Source organism: Leptonychotes weddellii, chromosome X (genome assembly GCF_054177405.1).
Source record: "Leptonychotes weddellii isolate Sample4059 chromosome X, ASM5417740v2, whole genome shotgun sequence".
In the NCBI taxonomy this organism is placed as follows: Eukaryota; Metazoa; Chordata; class Mammalia; order Carnivora; family Phocidae; genus Leptonychotes; species Leptonychotes weddellii.
Genome location: NC_138385.1, coordinates 50,584,476 through 50,595,871, shown reverse-complemented (window position 1 = coordinate 50,595,871; position 11,396 = coordinate 50,584,476). Strand labels below are relative to the sequence as shown.

The 11,396-nt window shown below is 36.3% G+C and overlaps 1 long non-coding RNA gene across 1 annotated transcript in view; it reads right to left on the bottom strand.

The window, feature by feature from the left end:
* Positions 1-167: 167 nt before the first annotated feature.
* Positions 168-11,396, bottom strand: part of LOC145717818 (uncharacterized) — a 164,402-nt gene continuing 153,173 nt past the window's right edge. Inside the window, exon 2 of the long non-coding RNA XR_014141265.1 lies at positions 168-641. This is a non-coding gene — a long non-coding RNA (uncharacterized LOC145717818). The remainder of the gene's footprint in view (positions 642-11,396) is intronic.

Below are 11,396 nucleotides of genomic sequence, written 5' to 3'. Positions count from 1 at the left end.
GATCTGATCTACTGTGTTTCTGGTTTCTAATTCATTGATCTGTGCTCTAATCTTAATTATTTCTCTTCTGATGCGTGGCTTAAACATCGTTTGTTGTTTTTTCTCTAGTTCTTTAAGGTGTAGAGTTCGTTGGTGAATTTGGGATTTTTCTATTTTTCTGAGTGAGGCTTGGATGGCTATGTATTTCCCCCTTAGGACCGCCTTTGCAGTATCCCATAGGTTTTGGACCGATGTGTTTTATCTCATTGATTTCCATGAATTGTTTAAGTTCTTCTTTGATTTCCTGGTTGCCCCAAACATTCTTGAGCAGAGTGGTCTTTAGCTTCCAAGTGTTTGAATTTCTGCCAAATTTTTTCTTGTGATTGAGTTCCAGTTTTAAAGCATTGCGGTCTGAGAATATGTAGGGAATAATCTCAATCTTTGGTATTGGTTGAGACCTGATTTGTGACCCAGTATATGGTCTATTCTAGAGAAAGTTCCATGTGCGCTCGAGAAGAAAGAGTATTCTGTTGTTTTAGGGTGGAATGTTCTGTAAATATCTATGAGGTCCATCTGGTCCAATGTATCATTCAAAGCTCTTGTGTCCTTGTTGATTTTCTGCTTAGATGATCTGTCCATTGCTGAGAGTGGAGTATTGAGGTCTCCTATAATTAGCGTATTGTTACCAATATGATTCTTAATTTGGTTAACCTTTGGCTTATGTAGATGGCTGCTCCTATGTTGGGGGCATAAGTATTTACAATTGTTAGATCTTCTTGTTGCATGGACCCTTTAAGAATAATATAGTGTCCTTCTGTGTCTCTAATTACAGACTTTAGTTTAAAATCTAATTTGTCTGATGTAAGAATTGCTACCCCAGCTTTGTTTTGAGGTCCACTGGCATGGAAGATGGATCTCCATCCCTTCACTTTCAGTCTGGATGTATCTTTAGGTTCAAAATAAGTCTCTTGTAGGCAGCATATGGATGGGTCCTGTCTTTTTATCCAATCAGCATCCCTGTGCTGTTTTATGGGAGCATTTAGGCCATTCACATTGACAGTGATTATTGAAAGATATGAATTAATTGTCATCATATTGCCTGTGAAGATGTTGTTTTTATAGATTGTCCCTGTAAATTTCTGTTGTAGATCACTCTTGGGGTCTTTCTCCTTTTATAGAACACCCCTTCATATTTCTTGCAGGGCCTGCTTAGTGGTCACATATTCTTTCAGTTTCTGCTGGTCGGGGCAGCTCTGCATCTCTCCATCCATTCTAAATGAAAGCCTTGCTGGATAAAGTATTCTTGGCTGCATGTTCTTCTCATTTAGTACTCTGAATATGTCTTGCCAGCTCTTTCTGACTTGCCAGGTCTCTGTGGATAGGTCTGACATTATTTTGATGTTCCTCTCTCTGTACGTAAGGAATCTCTTCCCCCTAACTACCCTTAAGATGGTTTCCTTGGTTCTAAGATTTGGGAGTTTTGTTATTACATGCCGGGGTGTTAGCCTGTTTTCCTTGATCTTGGGAGGGGTCCTCTCTTCCTCTAGGATGCAGATTTTTTTTTTTCCTTCCCCAGATTAGGGAAGTTCTCAGCTATGATTTGCTCAAATACATCTTCTAGTCCTCTCTCTCTCTCCACACCCTCCAGGATTCCAATTATTCTGACATTGGAACATTTCATGGTGTCACTTATTTCTCTGATTCTATTTTCATGGATTCTGAGTTGTTTTTCCCTGGCCTCCTCTTTTCCCTCTTTATCTCTTATATTGTCTTCCAGTTTGCTTATTCACTCTTCTGCCTCAGTTACCCTAGCTGTTAGATTATCTAAATTGGATTGGATCACATTGATAGCATTTTTAAGTTCTGCCAATTCAGCTTTCATTTCTGCCCTTAGAGACTCTATGTTGCCATTAATTCATTTCTCCATTCTAGCTACTGTCTTCACAATTGCTAGCCTGAATTCCATCTCTGACATCTTGGTTATATCTGCATCCATTTGCAAATCTGCAGCTTAAGTCATAATCTCTGAGTCTTTTCTATTTTGGGGGCTCCTCCTAGTCATTCTGTTGATCAGTGTTTGAGGGAATGTATAGAGTCCAAATTATTGACCAGAACCCAAGCAAGAAGCACGTGTTTTCTAGGGACCTTAGGGTTGCTGGCCTCTTGTTTTCCCAGCCTGTCTTCTGGGGGAGGGGACTGCTGTGCTGTTACTCCGGTAACCCTGTTTGGGCGGAGTTGCCCTGCGCCCCTGTGGCAGGGGATGGGCTCAGCGGGAATCAGTTTTTGGGGCTTTTGTTCTCTGGTGGCTTTCCCTGGTGGTTTTCCATGTCTCTTCCACGAGTCAGAGCAGAAGAGACCATTTCCAACCCACTGCCTCAGAGCAGAGACTGCAGTCTGTTCTTTAGTGAGCTCTTCAGGCCACACTGTCTCCATTTCTGTCCATGCTGCTATAAACTGCAGCATCCTGGGTTATGCGCCCCTTTGCAGTGCTCCCTGTCCTGCCTCCAGGTTGGGGCACATCTCTGCCCTTTGTGCTTCTAAAACCACGAGCTGCTCCCAGTTCGCCCACACAACCCCGCCGCTCAGGGTTTCCTCCCCGGGGGCTGCCCTAAAGTCCTTTCTCTGCCGCTACCGGTCTGTGAGTCTGTGCCCCATCCCCAGCATGTGAGGCTGTTGCTCACCGGCGGTGTAGGATCCCCATGGCCAGGCACCCTCCCGCTTCCTGTTATCCTCTGATATCTGCCCACAGAATCACCGCTCCCCACTTCGTACCTGAAAACCAACCTCCTGCTATATTCTGTTTGTTGAGATCCAGATCTTCTTACATCTTAGCCTGGTTTCGTGGGTGCTCAGAATTGTCTGTAGATATCCAGCTCAGTTCTGTGGACCAGTTGAAATAGGGTCCCCTACTCCTCCAACATCTTTCCTCTCCCACTGGAAACGGAGGGTATTATGATAATCAAAATACATCAGTCACAGAATGACAAATATCATATTTCCACTCATATGTGGAGATTAAGAAACAAAACTGATGAAGATAGGAGAAGGGAAAGAAAAATAAGATAAGATAAACTCAGAAAGGGAGCAAACCATGGGAGACTCTCAACTCTAGGAAACAAACTGAAGGTTGATGGAGGGGATGTGGGTAGGAGGATGGGGTAACTGGGTGATGGGCATTAACAAGGACACCTGAAGTAATGAGCACTGGATGTTATATGCAACTGATGAGTCACTAAGCTCTACCTCTGAAACTAATAATACACTATATGTTAATTAATTGATTTTAAGTAAAAAAAAAAGTCACACAGCCATATGTCTGCATACATAGATTATAAGCCATATTAATAAGATGCTAAGTAAAATGCATTTTATCTTCCTAACTTGACAATCATCCCTTCCTTACAACTAAATTTAAAAACATGAGAAAAGCAAAAATTTTTGTATTTTGTGAGTAAAATATCACAAACTATAACATTTACTTACTATGTACATCTGAATATCTTGTTAATGGGTTAGTGATGTTTGAATGAGTAATAAAATAAAGGTATATATTATTTATAAATTATATAGATGCCATAAAACATTTTTTGTGCTAATTTAGGCAACTGATTTATCATAACCATGTGAAACATAATTTTGTTTAATTGAAAGTAATGAAAGCATTAAAATAAAAGCAATCATATTCAGAAATTAAAAAGCTTACTGTACTACCAAATTGAAACAGGAGATATAGAAAATCTGAAAAGACTCATAAGCAGCAAAGAAATTGAATCAGTAGTCAACAATCTCCCAACAAACAAGAGTCCATGACCAGATGTGTTCCCAGGGGAATTCTACCAAACATTTAAAGAAGTAGATACCTATTCTCCTGAAACTGTTCAAAAAAAAAAAAAAATAGAAATGAAAGGAAAACTTGCAATCTCATTCTCTGAGACCAGCGTTACCTTAATCCCCAAGCCATACAAAGACCACACTAAAAAAGAATTACCCACAAATATCCCTGATGTATATGGATGCAAAATTCTCAACAAGATACTAGCTAATTTAATAGTATATTAAAAGGATTATACACCACAACCAAGTGGGATTGATTCCTGAGCTGCAAGGGTGGTTTAACATCCACAAATCAATCAATGTGATATACCACATTCATAAAAGAAAAGATAGAAACATGTGATCCTCTCAATAGATACAGAAAAAAAATATTTGACAAAATACAGCATCCTTTCTTGATAAATACCCTCAACAAAGTAAGAATAGAAGGAACATAACTCAACATCATAAAGGCCATATAAGAAAGACCCACAGTGCATATCATCCTCGATGGGGAAAACTGAGAGCTTTTCCCCTAAGGTCAAGAACAAGACAGGGATGTCCACTCTCACCACTGTTGTTCAACATAGTATTAGAATTCCTAGTCTTAGCAATAGACAACAAAAAGAAATAAAATGCATCCAAATCAGCCAGGAAGAAGTCAAACTTCCACTAGCTGCAGATGAAATGATACTCTAGGTAGAAAACCTGAAAGACTCCACCCAAAAATTGCTAGAATTGATACAGGAATTCTTCAAAGTTGCAAGATATAAATTCAATGCACAGAAGTCTGTTGCATTTATATACACCAAAAATGAAACAACAGAAAGAGAAATCAAGGAATTGATCACATTTACAATTGCACCAAAAACCATAATATACCTAGGAATAAACCTAACCAATGAGGTAAATGATCTATATGTTCAAAATAATAGAACACTTCTGAAAGAAATTGAAGAGGACATGAAAATATGAAAAACATTCCATGCTCATGGATTGGAAGAAAAAATATTGTTAAAATGTCTATACTACACAAAGCAGTCTACACATTCAATGCAATCCCTATGAAAATAACACCAGCATTTTTCACAGGGCTGGAACAAACAATTGTAAAGTTTGTGTGGAACCAGAAAAGACCCCAAACAGCCAAAATAATGTTGAAACAGATAACCAAAGCTGGAGGCACCACAATACCAGACTTCAAGCTGTATTACAAAGCTGTAATCATCAAGATGGTATGGTACTGGCACAAAACAGACACATAGATAAATGGAACAGAATAGAAAACCCAGAAATGGGCCCTCAACTAATCTTCAACAGAGGAAAGAATATCCAATGGATAAAAGACAGTCTCTTCAACAAATGGTATTGGGAAAAGGAGACAGCCACATTCAGAAGAATGAAATCGGACCACTTTCTTACACCATACACAAAAATAAACTCAAAATGAATGAAAGGCCTAAATGTGAGAAAGGAATCCATCAAAATCCTAGAGAAGAACACAGGCAGCAACCTCTGACATCAGCCACTTCAACTTCTTGATGGACAAATCTCCAGAGGTAAAGGAAACAAAAGTGAAAATGAGCTATTAGGACTTCATCAGGATGAAAAGATTTTGCATAGCGAAGGAAACAATCAACAAAACTAAAAGGCATAGGGGAAGGGAGGGAAAAATAAAACAAGATGAAATTAGAGAAGGAGAAAAACCATAAGAGATTCTTAATCATAAGAAACAAACTGAGGGTTGCAAGAGGAGTGGTGGGTGGGGGGATTAGGTAATTGAGTGATGGGCAGACATTAAAGAGGGCACATGATGTAATGAACACTGGGTATTATATAAGACTGATGAATCACTGAACTCTACCTTTGTTTTTTTTTTGAAACTAATAGTACACTATATGTTAATTATTTGGCTTTAAATTAAAAAAGGAAAACAAAAACAAAACAAAACAAAATAAAACAAAACAAAACAAAACAAATAAAAAACATACAAACTGTACATGACTGGAAAATGTATAGTTGTTACCACAGGTAACAGCATATAACAATAACAAATATACTGGTGTATTTGTTACCACAAATATAATAGAAAACTATAATTAACTCTAAAATATGTCAACCTCTTTGTAAAGGATTTTTGTTGCTGTTGTTTCCTTAAAAAAATACTTTTGTTTTTGTTTTTATTTTTCTCCCAATGTTATTTGTTTAGCTGACAGAATTGAGTTTATCCATAAGAATTTTAATTTTGATGTGTACCACAAAGAACTATTTTAGCTATTTATAACTTTGAATATTTAGTGACCTTAATTTTACCCTTTAAAAATAAATACACATTTAAATAAATAATCTTCATAGGAAAGAATAAGAAATAGCAAAAAAAAAATCAGTACACAATTTGAAGAAAATAAATTTTATTTTTTTAAAGAAAATAAATTTTATATTCATCCTCAAACCTCCATGTATCACCACTAAAATTATTTAAATAATAAATTTGTTGAAATTAAACAAATAAAAGGCAACCAATGGGATGGGGGAAGATAATTGCAAATGACATATCAGATAAAGGACTAGTATCCAAAATCTAAAGAATTTTTCAAACTTAACACCCCTCCCCCCCAAAAAAATCCACTCATAAATGGCAGAAGACATGAACAGACATTTCTCCAAAGAAGACATACAAATGGCTAACAGACCCATAAAAAAAATGCTCAACATCCCTCATCATTAAGGAAATACAAATCAAAACTATAATGAGATTCCACCTCACAGTGGTCAGAATGGCTAAAAGTAACAACTCAGGAAACAACAGATGTTGGTGAGGATGTGGAGATAAGAGGAACTCTTTTACACTGTTGGTGGGAATGCAAACTGTTGCATCCACTTTGGAAAACAGTATGGAGGTTCTTCAAAATGTTAAAAATAGAACTACCTTACAACCCAGCAATTGCACTACTAGGTATTTACCCAAAGATATAAACATAGTGATTCAAAGGGGCACATGTACCCTGATTTTTATAGCATCAATGTCCACAATAGCCAAATTATGGAAAGAGCAGAGGTGTCCATCACAGATGAATGGATAAAGAAGAAGTGGTACACACACACATACACACACACACACACACACACTGGAATATTGCCCAGCCATAAAAAAGAATTAAATTTTCCATTTATAAGGACATGGATGGAACTAGAGAGTATTATGTTAAATGAAATAAATCAGTCAGAGAAAGACAAATATATGATTTCACTCATATGTGGAATTTAAGAAACAAAACAAATGAACATAGGAGAAGGGAAGGAAAAATAAAATAAGATGAAGTCAGAGAGGTAGACAAGACATAAGAGACTCTTAACTATAGAGAACAAGCTGAGGTTTGCTGGAGGGGAGATGGGTAGTGGGTTGTGGTAACTGGCTGTTGGGCATTAAGGAGAGCACTTGATGTAATGAGCACTGGATGTTACATGCAACTGATGAATCACTAAATTCTACTCTGAGATTAATAATCCACTATATGTTAACTAACTTGAATTTAATTAAAACAAAAAAGCTTACTGAACTATTATAAAAACATATCTTAAAAATAAAATATAAAATTAAAATCATTTTATTAATATTTGCAATAGTTATTTTTACTAAAATATTCAAAATTATCTATTAAAATTAAGTCAAAATAGCTATCATAATATAGAATTAAAATGAAGTAAAATTGTCTATACAAAGCTGAATATGTTAACATTTTTAATTTAATTAGATCTTATTAAAATCTTTTACTCTGTGCAATTTTAGTGTGTAATACCATATAGGTACCAATGTGAAAATCCATGTAACCACGGTTTAGGCATGTTAAAGACAGACGACTATTAACTATATATATGTATATATATATATATGTTATGTGAATTGTTTAATATTGTGAAATGTTCCTCTCATAGTGCAAGTATTTAGAATAAATTGCTAATTTGTAAGTACCTCCAGAACTATGAAATGAACCAAGAATAGAATGCTTAGGACTACCAGGAAATTATACTTTCTTAGGCAAGAATTTGTTACATTTATTTAAGGGGGATTTGAAATGTTCATTAAATTGTATTTTCTTTCACCTAAATGCTTCACCTCTCAAAGTTTCTCTGCATGTTTAAGAAGAGTCCATCTCTGACAGCAGCAGTGGCACCACTCAAAAATATTCACATCCTTCAGATTCTATTTTAAGGGCAATAATAAGAAATGAGGAAAATATTTTTCTGGAGTGAGTGTCAATTGTGTGACAGTGAATGCTTGGTGTTGTAGGTTCAGCTGTGTACAGGATCATGAATGACAAAGATACCCATGGTTATGTACTACATTTTTTTATGCATTTATGAGATGAAATATCCTCTTAAGTAAAGAGCCCCTCTTGTCCAGGACCCATGATGGTATTACACATAAAAAAATTAAGATTTTACTATTGAGAAGATTGCCTAGGAAATGGGTTTATTATAGGAAGGTAAGAGGACTCAATTCTGGGCCTTACAAAAAGTAAAATTTAGGGCGCCTGGGTGGCTCAGTCGTTAAGCGTCTGCCTTCGGCTCAGGTCATGATCCCAGGGTCCTGGGATCGAGCCCCGCATTGGGCTCCCTGCTCCGCAGGAAGCCTGCTTCTCCCTCTCCCACTCCCCCTGCTCATTTTCCCTCTCTCGCTGTGTCTCTCTCTGTCAAATAAATAAATAAAATCTTAAAAAAAAAAAAGTAAAATTTATTGTTCAGTAGAGGAATATACCTGGTAAAGGACACTAAGAAATGAGTAGCCATAAAGGCAGGAGGAAATACAGAAGACTGTGATGTAAAGACGTCAACGTAGAAATTTGTTTCAATAAGAAGGAAACGGTCAACATTGTAAAGTGTTATAGAAAGGTGAGATGAAATAGAAACTAAAAGTAACTATTGGATTAGCCAGCACTGAGATGGTTGAATATAATACAAAGAGGACTTATGTACTCTTTACCCAATTTCTCCCCATGGTAATATCTTGAAAAACTGTAGTAAAACAACACAACTAAGATATTAACTTTTATACCATCAATAATATTGCAATAAGGTCAGATGATGATTACACTTATCATGGCAAGCACTGAGTAATGTACAGAATTATTGAATCACTATGTTGTACACCTGAAACTAACATAACATTGTATGCCAACTATACTTCAATTATAAAAATTAAAAGAAAATTACAGAAGAATCTTATCACCATAAGGATCCTTCCTGCTACACTTTCATAAGCCACACTCACTTTCCTCATTATTCTCCCACATTTCTTACTTCTGGCAATTGTTAATCTGTTATCTATTTCTATAATTCTGTCATTTTAGAAGGTTATGTAAATTAAATCATACAGCATGTAACCTCTTGGAAATAATTTTTTCAGTCAGCATGATTTCTTGGAGATTCATCCAAGTTGTGTGTATTAGGAGTTCATTCCTTTTTACTGTTGTGTAGTTCTATGAAAATATCACAATTTGCTTAACCGCTCTCCTTTGAAGAACATCTAGGCTGTTTCCATTTTTGGGCTGTTACAAATAAAGCTGCAATGCATATCCATGTACAAGTTTTTATGTGAAAATAAGTTTTCAAATTCCTGTGATAAATGCCCCAAATTGCAATTACTGGATTGTATGAATATTTAATGTTTTGTTTTATAGGAAGCTGGCAAACTATTTTCCAGACTGGCTATACCACTTTAAATTACCACCAGCAATATATGAGTAATCCAATTTCCTTACATCTTCACCAGCGTTTGGTGTTGCCACCTTTTTTTTTTAAGTTTGAACCATCATGATAGATGTGTAGTAATATCTCACTGTGGTTTTAATTTGTATTTATCTAATTGCTAGAGATATTGAATATCTTTTATGTGTTTACTTGCCATCTGTGTATCCTCTTTGGTCAAATTCCTGTTTATATCTTTTGTACATTTTCTAATTTGGACTCTTTTATTATGGACTATGTTCAGCTTCTTGCTGGGCCCTGCTAACACCAAGGATGAAGGGAAAGTAAAGTGCTGACTAGTCCTAACTTAAACCACTTTATTCAGTCTCATTCATCCCCAGTGTCAGTTGGAAGGGTCAGATATTTAGAGTGTTGTCTAGAATTTAGGAGTTCTTTTATTTGTTATTATAAAGAGGTTTGAGCATGTGAAAGCATTTATGAGAAAGAGTCAAGAGAGAGAAACTAAATATGTAAAAGCAAGAAGGGGAAAAATTTTTCCCCCAGGGTTCATGTGAGCATTCATCAAGCCAATGTGCATTGTGAACCCTGGAGTGGGGGCAATTTGAGAACATAGCAGGGGAAATTTTTAGTATAATGTTACTGAGAATGTGGAAGGAATAGAATTCAGAACACAAGGAATTGACTTTTTAAAAGATTTTATTTAAATTCAAGCTGGTTAACATAGTGTGTTATTAGTTTTAAGGGTAGTATTTAGTGATTGATCAGTTGCATATGACACACAGTGCTCATTACCTCAAGTGCCCTCCTTAATGCTCATCACCCAATTACCCCATCCTCACACCCCCACTCACCTCCCGACCAGCAGAGGAATTCACTTTAAATAAGAGTTGATGCAACTCCTAATAATGTAATGTATGCAAAGAAAAGATGCAGATGCGAGAATGTTGCAATATTTGATAGCAGGAAGTTATGGAAAGGTTTCTTTTCTTACCTTCTTAACAAGTTCTAAAGGTAGAGTGCAGTATTGTTAAATATATGAAATTTTCTGATTACTTAAATTTACCTTTTTAAAGTAAAAGTGAAGACTATCTGCTCAATGTCTAAAAAAACAGGGAATTATAATGAGGAGCCAGCAATGGAGGTACTTTTAACAGTACAAATCCAAGGAAGAAAAGAGTTTCCAGGAAGATGTTACCAACAGTGTCAGGTGTTCTAAAGGTATCAAGAAGAAAAACACTGATTTAGCAAGTAAGAGGAGGTCATTGACAGTAAATTTGAACAGAACTGTGCATTTACAAATATGGGAGATAATACTAAGAAGGTAAGACTAGCAGTTGTTTTAGGTTTTGGATATTTATTTTGATGTCATCCCCTAAATAGTGGAGAGTAATTGAAAGTCACTGAGTTGAAAATGTTCAAAATGAATTGGATCAAGACAGGGGGAACAAAAGCTATTGATATCCTGTTGTAGTAATCTGAGTCAAAGTTGAAGAGGGCTTCAATTAGAGCAGTAGCAGTAGAAATGGAAAAGAATGGGCAGATATGGCAAAAGCTACCACAGACAAATCATTAGAATATGGTGACTAATTGGTAATTTTTTGTATTAAAGATTTTATTTATTTATTTGACAGAGAGAGACATAGCGAGAGAGGGAACACAAGCAGAGGGACTGGTAGAGGGAGAAACAGGCTTCCCACGGAGCAGGGAGCCCAATGCAGGGCTCGATCCCAGGACCCTGGGATCATGACCTGAGCCGAAGGCAGACGCTTAATGACTGAGCCACCCAGGCGCCCCTATTTGGTAATTTTCCAATAATATATATTCCCTCAGATCATAAAGACAGGGATAAAGGATAAAAATGAGGTTATATTAATAATAATAATAAGGTATACTGC